This window comes from Crocuta crocuta, unplaced genomic scaffold (assembly GCF_008692635.1).
Source record: "Crocuta crocuta isolate KB4526 unplaced genomic scaffold, BGI_CrCroc_1.0 scaffold27, whole genome shotgun sequence".
In the NCBI taxonomy this organism is placed as follows: Eukaryota; Metazoa; Chordata; class Mammalia; order Carnivora; family Hyaenidae; genus Crocuta; species Crocuta crocuta.
The window spans coordinates 8,443,576-8,456,508 of NW_027532250.1; the positions used below are offsets into that span (position 1 = coordinate 8,443,576).

Sequence of the window (12,933 nt, forward strand, 5' to 3'; positions counted from 1 at the left end):
GGGCTCAGATGGCTGGAAGCTGTGCTAGACCCTGCGGAGGAAGGTGTCTGCCCTTGTAGAGCAGGGCGCAGTTGGGGAGAGCTCAGCGAGTGGCCCCGTCAGGAGTGGACGTGGGCGGGTAGTCTGGGAACCTGAGGGCACAAGACAAGGTCAGAGTGGAGGCAGCGGGCCAGCGTCTGGGCTCTGAGAGCCCAGAGCTCAGATCCCAGCTCTCCCCACCTGGCTGTATGTGGTGGGCTTGGCAGTCCATCCACTGAGAACCTCAGTCTCCTTTTCTGTAAATTGTGGTGAAGTGGGCTGGGACGAGGCAGCCTGTGGGAAGCAGTAGGGATGTAGCTGATGCTCCCTAAATTTACGACCCCCCCCAAAGGGAGTATGAGTATCAAATGTCAGTGCCCTTGAGATTGGCACTGCTGTCGCAGCCACTCCCTGCACCTGGGCTCCTCCCCTGGCGGCTGGGAGGGCGCTGGGAAAAATAAACCAGACGAAGCCTCCACGCTGAGCCTCGTCCCCTGGCCGGTCCCTGAGTACCGCTATTTTTACAATCTCTCACTTTTGTGCATTGTTTCCTGACTCTCCAAACACAATCCTTCACAAGCTGGGGGGCGGGGGGGTGCGGCTCCCTCACCAGCCCTGAGAGCAATTGTTTGGGGAGAAGGAAAAAAAAAGGCACCGAGGAAAAAACAAAACCTCTTGAAAGTCATTGTCTTCAGATGTCAAGTGTCAGCCCCCGTGGAGAGGAGGCCACATTCCACCCATTGTCCTGCCCCAGACGGGCACAGGGACCCCAGGACGTCCCGCAGCCCCGCCCTGCATCCTGGGGCCCCCACTGGCCTGGTTTGCTTTGTCTGGGACATTCCGGCGGGAAATGCCACCCAAAGCGCAGCCTGTTCCCAGCCACCACGTTTTGGTCACTTTGGGCTTTTCCGTGCAGCTGCCGCCCGTGCCGGCCCCTGGTCAGTGTGGCCGGTGCTGAAAATAGGGGCGCAGGCTCACGGTGCATTTGTTCTCCGGCGCACCCCTTCTCAGCTCATCCAGGTGGGGGCCTGGCGTGCGTGCGTGCAACAGCTTATCAATACACAATTCACGTACTGCACAACTTTGAGTGCAAAGTGTACAATACAGTGGTTTTTAGTACATTCAGTGAGTTGTGCAGCCATCACCACCGTCTAATTTAAGGATCTTTTCGGCCCCCCCAGAAAGAAACTCCATACCCGTCAGTAGTCAGTTACTAGTTTTGTACCCCCATTTCACAGACAGAGAAACAGATGCAGAGAGGCTGCCCAGGGCCCGGCGGCTAGTATATGACGGAGCCAGGGCTGTACCCATTTTCTTAACTGTGACGTAATGCAGTGGCTCTCACCGGGGAGACATCCTAGCCCCTGGGGGTATCGGGCGATGTTTGAGGGCGGGGTCTGTTACTATATCCAGTAAGATGAGGCCAGGGACCCCGGTAAACGTCCTCCGACGCTACCCAGGATGCCTCCGCAACAAACAATTCTCTGCTCGAGGATCAGTGGTACTAAGCTTGCGAAGTTCTGCTACTTGAGTAGTTCATCCTACTCTGAGGAGCCCATTCTTCAGGCATAAAAGCTGAGGGACCCAAAGGAGGGGGAGAAGGTGGGGTCAGACCAGGAAGGATCTCAGGCGGTGTTACTGGTATCAGGGACAAGAACAAGGGAAGAGACACGGAAAAGACTCAGCGGGAAAGAGATCTGTGTTCCGTCAGCGACGCCTGCCACGGGCCAGGGCGCGGGGACAGTGGGCCCTCAGCTGCCAGGCCTGTGTCTATAGCACGGGGGTCTCACAGATGCCCCTGGGCCGGGCAGGAGTCGGGGTGGGTGGGGAAAGAGCAGGTGCAGGGTAGCACCTGCCCTGGGGGGCCTGGAGCTTTTCCAGAAGAAGCGAGGAGCTGGGATTCTGATGGGAAATCCGACGTTCATATCGAGGCTGGAACTTTCTCAACCAACGCGCATGCTGGTCGCAGGAAACACGTCTGTGCGCCACCAGTTTGAGAGTGAGTTTTAGCTTTGCTGGCGTGCAGGAGGCATCGCGTGCATCTGCGTTGAGAGAATGGCAGGTCATCAGTGAGTTCAGGGGAGGCTGCAGGCCGGGCCCCCGCGCCTGGGGTGGGGTCCGTGTGGGGAACGGTGGTGACCCCCCTTCCCCTGTCGTTGCATCAGCCCTGTGCACAGAGGCTTGCTTCAGCCTCACTAACTCCATGGTGGGGAACGGAGTAAGGCTGGGTGAGAACTGGGCACCTATTTCAGGGCCTAGAAACCAGGCTGCGGGTCAGGGGGCGTCTTTTCCAGACGATTGATGACGAACCACACGAAGGCTGTACCCTGTGATAGGCCCAATCCTAGGCTCTGGGGATACAATGGTGCCTAGATGGACAAGCATCGCCGCCTTCCTGGAGCGGGCAGCCTGGTGTGCTTGATGAGTGATAGACTGATAAGTGGACACACGTGATGTCCACACTGATCGGTGCCGTGGAGAAAACAGGGCAGGAGTAGGGACACAAACTTTAGTAAGGATGGCCTTGGGAGGACTGAATGTGCCCCAGGGCCTTTGCACCATCAGGTCCCTCTGCCTAGAATGCCTTTCCTCCAGATATCTGCAGAGCTGCAACCTCACCTCAGGCCCCGCGTATCTCCTCAAATGCCAACTCAACAGAAAGGCTTTCCCTGAACGTGTCTGTGAGGTCACTCCCCGACCCCAACTGTGTGTGTTTCCTTGTGCGGCTTTATTTTTGTTCCTAGCACTCATCCCTAACCGCCGTTCCATTTGAAAAGCAGGGTGTAGCCGGTCTTGCTGCTCTTCTGTGAGGGCAGAGAACGGTCTGCTTTGTTAGGTCACAGCCACGTCATCGGCTCCTAGAACACTTCCTGCCTGGTATACAGTGGGTGTACAGTAAGTGCTGAATAAATGGGTGAACACAGGAATGCATGAGTGCCCCTGTGACAAGGGTCATACCTTGTGAGCCTGCAGTGCCCAGCCATGTGCCTGGTGCACATGGGCCCGGGTGGCGTGGCTGGTGTGGATAACACTCGACAATGGCTTTCTCCCCTGAAAATATAATCATAACCAATTTCCTGTCTTCTTATGTCGCCCAGCCCAGCCTCCCCTCCCCCAACCGCTTCTTCCAGGAAGTCTTCATAGTTATAGAGCTTTTACCTGCATCAGCCTGCGTAAACCTGAGCTGCCCCCGTCTGCAGACGAGGAAACAGAGAAGCGCAGTGACTCACTGAGGTTACGCGGTTGGCGTCCGAGGCAGCGGGACAGCAGGCGTGCTGGGCGGGGGTGGGGCGGCGCGCTGCGGGCCACAGAGCCTTTCCTCTTGGTCACCCCGACTTGGAAGCAGTCAGAGCAGAACTGCTTTTAGGATGGACAAAAACAGATCACTGTCCTAAGTGAAAATAACGTGGGACACGTGTAAAAGTCCCTGGAGCTCTATAAACGGGGTTGATCCAATTCCAGAAGTTTCCTTAGGAAACACAGTGGGTTCATGTCTATCTGTAGTACCAGGGCTTGGGTTCCCAGAAGATACCCTAACTGTTTACTGTGTACCAGGCATCATTCAAAGTGCTTGCTCTGTATGTTAGCTTCTCCACTCCTAAGTATAGGATTATATCCTCTGTGCTCATCTTATCCCCATTTCATAGAGGAGGAAACTGAGGGAGACAGAGCCAAGTGATTTGCTCAAGCTTGCAAATGGCAGAGCCGAGGTACCACAACTTACCTAAGCACTTAGCCCCCCCGTAGCCCGTGACGTTGATGGTTTTATTCCTGTTCATGGTACAGAGGAGGCACAGAGAGGTGGAGTCACTGGCGTAGGTCATACAACAGCAGCTGGCAAAGGCAGGATCGGAATCGTGCATCAGGCAGCTGGTTGCAACCTATCTGTGCCTCATCCTCTTGTACATCCTGCTTCCCTGAGAGATGCAGACCCTTCTAGCATCTGAGAAGGGAGAGTTTCAAAGAGCAGAGAAGACTTTCAAAAGAGGTGGGGGTGGGGTGCAAGAGAATTTGGGGTGCTGCTGTGTCTCTGGCCTCAGAGAAGAGTGTGGGTAGGTGCCCGGCCATGATGCAGGGCCCCCTCCAGGTCTGGCTCGGTCCTGTCTGTTCCTCGGACTTCAGCCCCTTCCCTGCACTGTCCCCCCATCCCCCCTTCGAGATTTTGCGCATCACTGACATATTTCAGTGTTTTAACAACCAGGAAGGCCATCCTGGTCAGTCCGCCCTGGAAGGGCCTCTGTTAACCAAGCCCGCGGGCCTTCGTTCTTCAAAGGCTTCTCTCCTGCCTTGGAACAGACCTTCCAGGTGTTTCCTCCCGCCCCTCCGCAAGGCCCTAGACCTTTCTTCTGGAGGCTCCAGCCAGCCCCTCCAGGGCACCCCAGCCGGACGCCCCACTGCCAGCCCCTGCAGCCCTGGCCTGGTGGCTCCGTGTGGCCCCCAGATCAGCTTTGGGCCTTACAGGGCCGGCCGGAAGTGCCAGGGAAGTGACACCCCGTCCCCACCGCATCCGGGAAGGATTGGTGTATGAATGTCCCGGATCACTCAGACACACATGTTCTACACTGGCTCTCAAGGGGCCTCAGAGGGGTTGAGCCCCCGTCTCCTGCCCTGAACCGGCTGCCCCTCCCTCCCTGGGCCCACCCCTCCCGGCCCCTGCCTGCGTTTGCTGGAGCACCTCCCAGCCTGACTACTTGCACTCAGACCCTCGAACCCTGGTCTCAGTGCTGCTCGGGCTCAGCCTAACCCCCACCAGGGCCAGCCTGCTGAGATGTGCCCACAGCTGCGCTCACTGTGCCGTCCGTAAGTGTAGCAGCTGGTTCGTACTTGATGCCGTGATGTTGGTTATGCTTTGTGGACCTTTAGATCAAGACTTACTCATGTGACTGCACAGTTTTCTCTTTGTATTTGGAACTAATACTCAGATTGATTTAAGGTCTCCGGTCTGAGAATCAGCACCTCAAATGCCAGAGAAGCCAGCGGAAGGGGCGTACGCTTGGCTAACACAGAATTAACAGCGTCTGCCCCGTCCAAGGTCATTTACTGAGCACTTACTACGCGCCCCTTGAGCCTGAGGCCGACCTGGATCCTGGGGGCTCTCAGCACGCGGGTGGGGGAGACACAGAGGCTCCCGGCAGGGCTGGTGACACACTGTGGTGTGTGTGGTCCTCACGTGAGCCGCCTGCCAGGTGAGGACCTCTACCCACGACTCCAGAGCACCTGTGGGCTGACTTATGCCCTGGTTTCCTCTTCCCTAAAATGGGTCCACCCCCAGCACACCTCGTGGGGCCGTTCCCAAGCACGGACACGCTGGTCCTTAGGAACCTGCCCACCCACAGTTACCCCTCTGCACCAGGCGGTGCTCGAGGCTCAGGGACGGACTCTGCGTGAACAAGCCGCTGCTTTTCCTGGAGCGGAATGGTAGGGGGGAAACGGGCGACAAGAAGGAAGTAGGTGTGTGTAGATGCAGGTGGGTGCTGCAGGGGCAGATGAAGATGGATAGAATAGAGAATGGAGGGGAAGGGTGGGCCGCTTTAAGTGGGGTGATGGGAGAAGGCCTCTCAGAAGTGATGTTTCTAGATGGGAAGGAAATGAGTGAGGTAGGAGGCCTGCGGATGTCTGGAGAGTGTCTTCCAGACAAAGGGAACAGCAAGTGCAAAGGCCCTGAGGTGGGATGGTGCTTGGTGTGTTCATGGAACGGTATGGAGGCCTTGACTGACTTATTTTTAGTGCTTGCAAGAAGGTATTCATCTGTTAAAGATACAACACGATGGAACATCATTTGTGCTGTTTTATCTAACGACGTGAATTTTATACACATACGTGTAACTCATAATGTGCTGTGCGAGTTGTGACATAAAGGAATAAGTGTAAAGTTGTGAAGAGAGTGTTATCTTCTCTCAATCCTGTCCAGCATGTCTGTGACCGAATACGTAACCTTCCTTGAAGATGATGTCTCAGGTCTGAAATTTGGGTATTTTGGGAAGGTAGTTCTGGGTGTTTGGGGAAGGTAGTTCTGGCCAGTGGCTCTCTGCGCCTGGCACGGGCCCCATGAAAGGGGGTGCTTACTGAGAAGCCTGGGTGGTGGTAGGGGCTGTGGGTGGGGGAGGGTCTCGTGTTCCACCCTAGCCTCCCCAGGCCAGCTCATAAGGGGCCAGCCACAATGGGTACCTCCCCAGGGGGCCTTGCGGCTTCCAGAGTCACCACAGAGAAGGGGGGTGGGCAGCTCAGAGGCCCCACTGAAGAAGCAAAGGCTTCTCGTGTCGTATCTGCTTGGCCCCTGCTCTCAGCCCACAGGCACATGCCCTCCAGGAGGAGAATGCAGACCAGCCTCCTCGAAGCTGAAGAAGTGATACTTGGGTAGGCAGGAGGGCCTGGTTGGTGTAGCAGCCTCTCCTGACCAAAAAGAAAAGAAAAGGAAGAAAAGAAAAAAAGCATGTGTTTATATTACAGAATGACTTTTGATTAAAGTAGCATGCTCGTTTTGGAAATTGGGAGAAAAACAGAAATGAAGAAAGAAGAAACTTAAAATCCCTGATAATTCTTCTCTCAGAATTAAGTTCCATGGCTGGTGATAAAACCCAAATAAGAATGCCTTGAATGAGATGGAAGTTTCTTTCCTACCAAATTATAGGCTGCCCAGGGCACATCCTGGGCTTCTCTGTCATTAGGGACATGAGCTTCTCTGTCACTGGCCCATCTTCCTCAGTACGGTTTTTGCTTCATGGTACAAGGTGGCTGCTTGACCTCCAGCCATCACACTGGCTATCCAGTCAGTAGGAAAGAGGAATAGCAGAAAAGAATCCCTGCCTGTGCTTCTCATCCCCAAGGGTACTTCCAAGACGTTGTACATAATACACCTGCTTCTAGCCCACTAACCCAAACGTAGTCCCTCGCTGTAAGGGAAGCCGGGAAATACAGTCTCTATTTAACTAAAATCTTGAATCATATTTCTAAAGGAAACGGAGAGACCAGACATTGGTGGACAGTAATCCTGGCAATATTCTCACACAGTTTAGGGCATTTCCTTCCATGCTTCCTTTGTGCTTATGTAGAGGATTTATTTAACCAAAAATGAGATTATATTCTATATATTGTGTAACTTGTCCCCCGCCCCCAGTTAGGGATACATCAATAGCCTTTGTCCCTACCATTAAACGGACTTCTGAAAACCATTTCTAGCATGGTTGGCCTTTGTGAAGATGGACAATTTATTTAACTAAAACCCCAAGTGATAGAATTCCAAATCAGATACTGAAGTTAAATCTCAATGTCACGTGTGAGATTTACTTTTCGCCATGGCATAAATGGCCAGAACTTGTGTGGATGGAGCATAGGATTTGGGCGTTTGAGGGGTCTCCCCGAGCTCTGGCCTGTGGGGGGCTGCGTGGAGCAGGCCATGCACCCCCCACCGCACGGTTGGTGTTACTGTTTTACTACTGTTGCTTGGATTCAAGCCCCCTGCTCTTTTGTGACACTCTGCTTTGCTGGACCCCGGCCACCCAGATCATGTGGGGGGATGGGTCCCTGCTTCTTCTGCCCTTGTGATAGCCCCGGGGCTGCCTTCTCCCCCCCCCCCCCCCCCCCTGCTGGCGGGTCCCCTGGCCCTCTCACATTTCACCATATGTCTGGTGAGGTCACCCCGGCCAAGGCAGGGATGTCCTTGGGGGCAGCTGGGCCCCCTCCCCTCTGCGATCAGGTTGCTGGCCTCAGTCTCAGAGAGCCGCTCGGAGGCCTCTTTCTCTCCTTTTATCTCCAGGGAGAGACTTATCCCCCCCAGGCTGCGGCTGCAGGTCCCAGGCAGACGGTAGCTCCCCAGAGACACCGAGGGGCAGCTGCTACCTGTTTTCTGCTTACATGGTTTGTCGTCTGTAGTTACTCGCTGGTGATGTGTGCTGAGGGGTAGGGTGGGGACTCGTCACCAGACCAGACTGCCCGTGTTTGAGGCCCGGCCCTACTACGTGCCATGTGTGGCTTTGGGTAAGCTCTTTTCTGTGCTCGCCTCAGTTCCCTTCTCTGCAAAATGGGCACAGTAATAATAGCACCCACCTCCTACGATTGCTCGAGGATTAAAAGAATTAGCACAGCACTTGGTGCTAATAGGGCCCTAAGATGTAAAGGTTGATAAAACATAGCAAATATATTACTACTACTACTACTACTACTACTGTTATTATTGAAACTACTACTACTACTACTACTACTACTACTACTACTACTACTACTACTACTGTTATTATTGAAATACTTCCAGTTCTGTACTGGTTGCTTCTAGAGCCTCTTCTGGACCCGCTTCCGCAGTGTTTCTCCCTGTCTCCCACGTTTCCTCCACCCCTTTGTTGAGCACCTGCTACGCGCTAAGGAGTCAGTGGTGAATGAAGCCGCCTTCTGCCCCGAGTCACCCACGCTCTGTGGGGGAGAGGATACCAGACAGTGAGATCCATGCAGAAGTCCATCAATGAGACCACAGCCAACGGCGATGGGTTCTGGGAAGGGGTTGGGGTGGCTGTGGGGGTGGGGCAAGACCCTCCTTTCTTTCTTTAAAAAATTTTTTTAATGTTTGTTTATTTTTGAGAGATAGAGAGAGAGAGAGAGACAATATGAGCTGGGGAGAGGCAGAGAGAGAGGGAGACACAGAATCTGAAACAGGCTCCAGGCTCTGAGCCATCAGCACAGAGCCTGACACGGGGCTCGAACCCACGAACCGTGAGATCATGACCTGAGCCAAAATTGGACGTTTAACCGACTGAGCCCCCCAGGCGCCCCTAACACCCTCCCTTCTACGGGTCTAAGAGGAGATCTCGTTGAGGAGGGGTCTCCCTTGCTAGTCAAAAGCTCCCAAGGCAGAGAGCAGCCACCTCAGAGGCCTGGGCGGGCACAGGCACGAGGCGGGCATTCGAGGGGCGAAGGAGACCAGCTCGCAGCAGCTGAGCGCGGTGCGGGAGGAGCCCTCGTGCTGTCCCTTCTCTGGGTTTGCGTGGGAGCCTCTCTGAGGCAGGGTCTCTCGTCCTTGGCACCACTGACGTTTGGGGCCGGGCCCTTCTCTGTGCCGCTCGACCAGGCCCCTGTGGGTCATCTAGCAGCATCCTTGACCCCTGCCCAGAGCACCCCATCCCTCACCGTGACAACCCCAGATGTCTGCAGACAGTGCCGTCTCATCGGGGGGCAGAGTCACTTCCGAGCTGGGAGCCGCTGCTCTACGGCCAGACGGGGCAGGGGCGAGGCCGGCCTGGCGTCCAGAGACCCGGCTCTGACCTGCGTTCCCTCAGCCTCAGACCGGCCTCTCCCCTGCTGCCTGGCGTCCTTGGCTCAGTCGGAGCTCCCCGGAGGCGGCGCACACAGCCCTGTGGCCCCCGCCGCCCCCGCAGCTGTGGCAGACAGCACTCCCCGGTGGCGCTGTGTCTTCCTGCTCAGCCCGGAGCCCTGGGCACCAGAGACACCTGGGCCTGGTGAGCGGTCTCCCTGGTCCCCTCTGAGCAGCAGGTGGGGGGCCGACAGTCCTGGGCCAAATGACTTCTGTTAGGTCACTCGTCCTCTGGGCCTTTGTTTTCCTCGCCTGGAGAGTGGGACCAGAATGCCCACCTTGGAGGCTGACGGTGGGGCCTGAAGTGGACTTACGATGGGACCGCGTGGTCTCAGCACTTGTCTGCTGCACGAGGACCCCGTTCTGGGTGTGGACACGGGGCTCACCTGCTGCTGGCTGGGGTGTATGTGGGCACAGCCCCGTCGAGAGCCACTTGGCGTGAGCGCATCTCGAACCTCTGGCCAACACCTGGGCGAGTATCTGCAGGGACCCGCATGCTCGGAGCTCCAGAGATCTGGGAGCGCGCCTGGAGGATCTGGGCCCCTGGGCCCCGTGGAGTGAGTCGTTGTAGCATCATTTACAGGAACGACATTCAAACACCTCAAACTTCTGCCTCGTGAGAGCGGGTTCTGTCATTAGAAAAAACGTTGTCATTATTATTAAAGTTTATTTATTTTGAGAGAGAAAGAGAGAAGCAGAGACAGAGTGCAAGCAGGGGAGCGGCAGGGAGAGAGGGAGACACAGAATCCAAAGCAGGCTCCAGGCTCCGAGCCTTCAGCACAGAGCCCAATGCGGGACTCGAACTCATGAACTGTGAGATCATGACCTGAGCCGAAGTTGGATGCTTTACGCCCTGCACTTGAGAGAGGGCCCTTGGGTTACAAGACTTTCCGACAGTACTGACAGCTGGCGGTGGGGCCGGCGTGCCCCAGGGGCAAGGACCGAGGGGTGCGCGTGGGGTCTGGATGGCAGGTGGGGCCAGGTGCACATGTCCGCGTGGGTGAAGGTGGAAGATGTGACGTCGAGCGAGAAAAGCAAGTTGCTGAAAGCGTGTCATTTATAGAAATGTTGGAAACACGCAGAGCAGTGTTCTTTATTGCTCCTCTGTTTGCGTGTGCATGGAAGTGGGCAAGGGGCATGCGAGGGAATGAGGAGCATCGGATCCAGGACAGGGGGAGGGGTCCTGGAGGGGGGCAGGTGCACAGGTGGCCCACGTCTCTCTGTAATGATTCACCCCTTCCAGGTTCCGCACGGAGGTTTGATGCCCACACGGCACACGGACGCAGCGAACTGATCGTGTGTACGCGCCGACGTGGCTTTGGCGTGTGCATCGGCCTGCGTAGCCGCCTTCAGAGCACGAAGCAGAACATTTCCAGCACCTCCCAGGGCCCCTCGGGCCCCTTGCCCATCTGCGTCTTTCCCAGATTTGATGCATTTCTTTCAGAGCATAGTTTAAACAGGTTTGGGATTTTAACCCAGATATGGCAAATCTGGGTTTGTGGATATTGTTAGATTTTTCTCTAGTCCTTTTCTACATCCTTTGCAGCCACCACCATCATCGTCATCGACAAGCAGGGGGGGTACTTGGGCAGATGTGGGGGCCGGGCCCGGCAGCAGGTGGCAAAGATGGGGGCGCCAGAGCGGAGGCCCCGGCGGCCCCCGGAATCCCGAGAATGGCCTTCTCCCTAAGGGACGTTCCCAAGACCCAGCTGCTTTCGGCTGAATGTTCCAGAGCCATCGGGGCTCGGACAGGAGTGGCCCCCCGAGGGTCCCTGTAACCACGCAGCCTGCACAGAGGGCACTGGCACGGCCTGGAAGAGCCGATCGTGCCTTGGGCAGCAAGGGCTGGGCCCAGAGCCCCTGCCCACCCGTTCTTTCCGGGTCACCGGCTGCCTATTGTGCCCCTCACGCCAGCCTGTTTGCGGCAGCTCTGTGGGTGGCCCGAGCCTCTCATTGTCCCAGCACAATGGTGGTGGCTTTGCTTGTGCGAAGAAACCAGGACAGGAAGCCGATCTAGGCCAGCCCTCCCGGCTTCCTGCTGTCCCTGTGGTGCTGGGCCAGCGTGCCTTTGTCCCCCTCCAGTCCCAGGAGGCTGGAGGCCAGGCTTCCCAGCAGCGGCGTGGCCCTGCCGAAACATCCCTAGGAGCTCCTGTCCCCTCCCTCTTGTCCTTTGCAAGGAAAGCCTAGCAGGCAACCGAACCTCTTCTCTGTGTCAGGCACGTTCCTTCCCTTCCTTTGATTTTTGGATGCTCTGCCGCGTGCCAGGCACTAGTCTAGGCCCAGAGCTACAGCTGGGTGGAGAGAGACAAGCTCCCGGCCCTCAGGGAGCTTCATCCACTTAATCCTGTTACATTCTGAAAGGCAGGACTATTGCTATGCTCCCCTAGAGTAAACAGACTCAGAGAGGGCAGTGCATCCTCCTGAGGTTACACAGCAGGAAGGAGGAGGATCTGTAGTTTAAACCCAAACTCTCAGTTTCCAAGCCTGGCCTCCACTGTTGGATTGGGGGGAACAGGTTTCATCCCAGCCATGGTCCCTTCTAATCTCGGCCTTTGCCTTATGAGCTGGTGTAGATTGCCTCACCTCACCTTTTCACCTGTCAAGTGGATTTTTAATGCAAGATGGGAAGGTGGGACGGGTATGAAGACAAGGAGGGCTTCTTGGAAGAGGTGACATTTGGGCTAAGGCCTGATGGAGGAGAAGGAGCCGGCCCATGGCAGAGCTGGAGAGAAGATCCTGCTAGTAGGAACCGCATGTGCAAAGGTCCTGAGGCAGGAATGTCTCCTGGCAGGTGGACCAAGTAGAATGCTAGCAAGGCTGAAGATTATCTAGGTGTGAGGTGATGGAGTGCTAGAAGGTGTGGTCGGAGAGGTTAGGACGAGTCTGTGGCGGCCTTATGGGCTGCAGAAGGATTTGGTTTTTTGTTTTGTTGTTTTTTTCTTAAGTGTAGCAGGAAGCCATGGAGAGTTTTAAGCTGTGGATTGACATCTGCTTACATATTTCGTAGGATCCCTCCGGCTGTGTGTGGAGAAAGGACTTTGGGGGCAATGAAGGGGAGCAGGGAGCAGGTGACTGCGTTAGGCCAGGCAGGAGATGGCGCCTTGGCTGGGACGGGGTGGCCGTGGATGTGGGGAGGAGAGGTTGGATTTTTTAATAACCTGTTGAAGGTGAGGCCGAAGGCATTTGCTGACAGATAGAAGACGGGTTGGGGGGCCCCAGGAAAAGAGAGGGGCTGGGGGCGACTGGGCCAGCTGCGGGGATTTGACTGGAGCCCTTGGCAGGCAGAGGCGCCGTTAATCAGGCCGGGAGGAGCTTGGGGGTGTGGGCTTGGAGTCAGGGTCAGGAACTGGGTTTTGGATGCCCCCAGGCCTCCCGGCAGAGGTGTCTTCAGGGGGGACGTCCCGGCTGCGATCGGCTGGGACTGATTGAGGCTCTTGTGCGCTGTTTGCTGATGGACAGGAGGCTGCCTGGCTCTGTGTCCTCGACTTTCCCCTCCGTGACCCACTGTGCAAGCCACCAGTGCAGCGCCTCCTAGGACACCTGAGTCTGCAGGTGGCCAGCGCCCCAGGACAGCCTCCGACGTCCCTTGGGTGATGGAAAAGGACCTGATGGAA

General features: G+C 56.2%; 1 protein-coding gene across 1 annotated transcript in view; it reads left to right on the forward strand.

Moving 5' to 3' along the window:
* The window catches only part of PREX1 (phosphatidylinositol-3,4,5-trisphosphate dependent Rac exchange factor 1), a 181,688-nt gene that overhangs the window by 69,171 nt on the left and 99,584 nt on the right, over positions 1-12,933 (forward strand). The window lies entirely within an intron of this gene.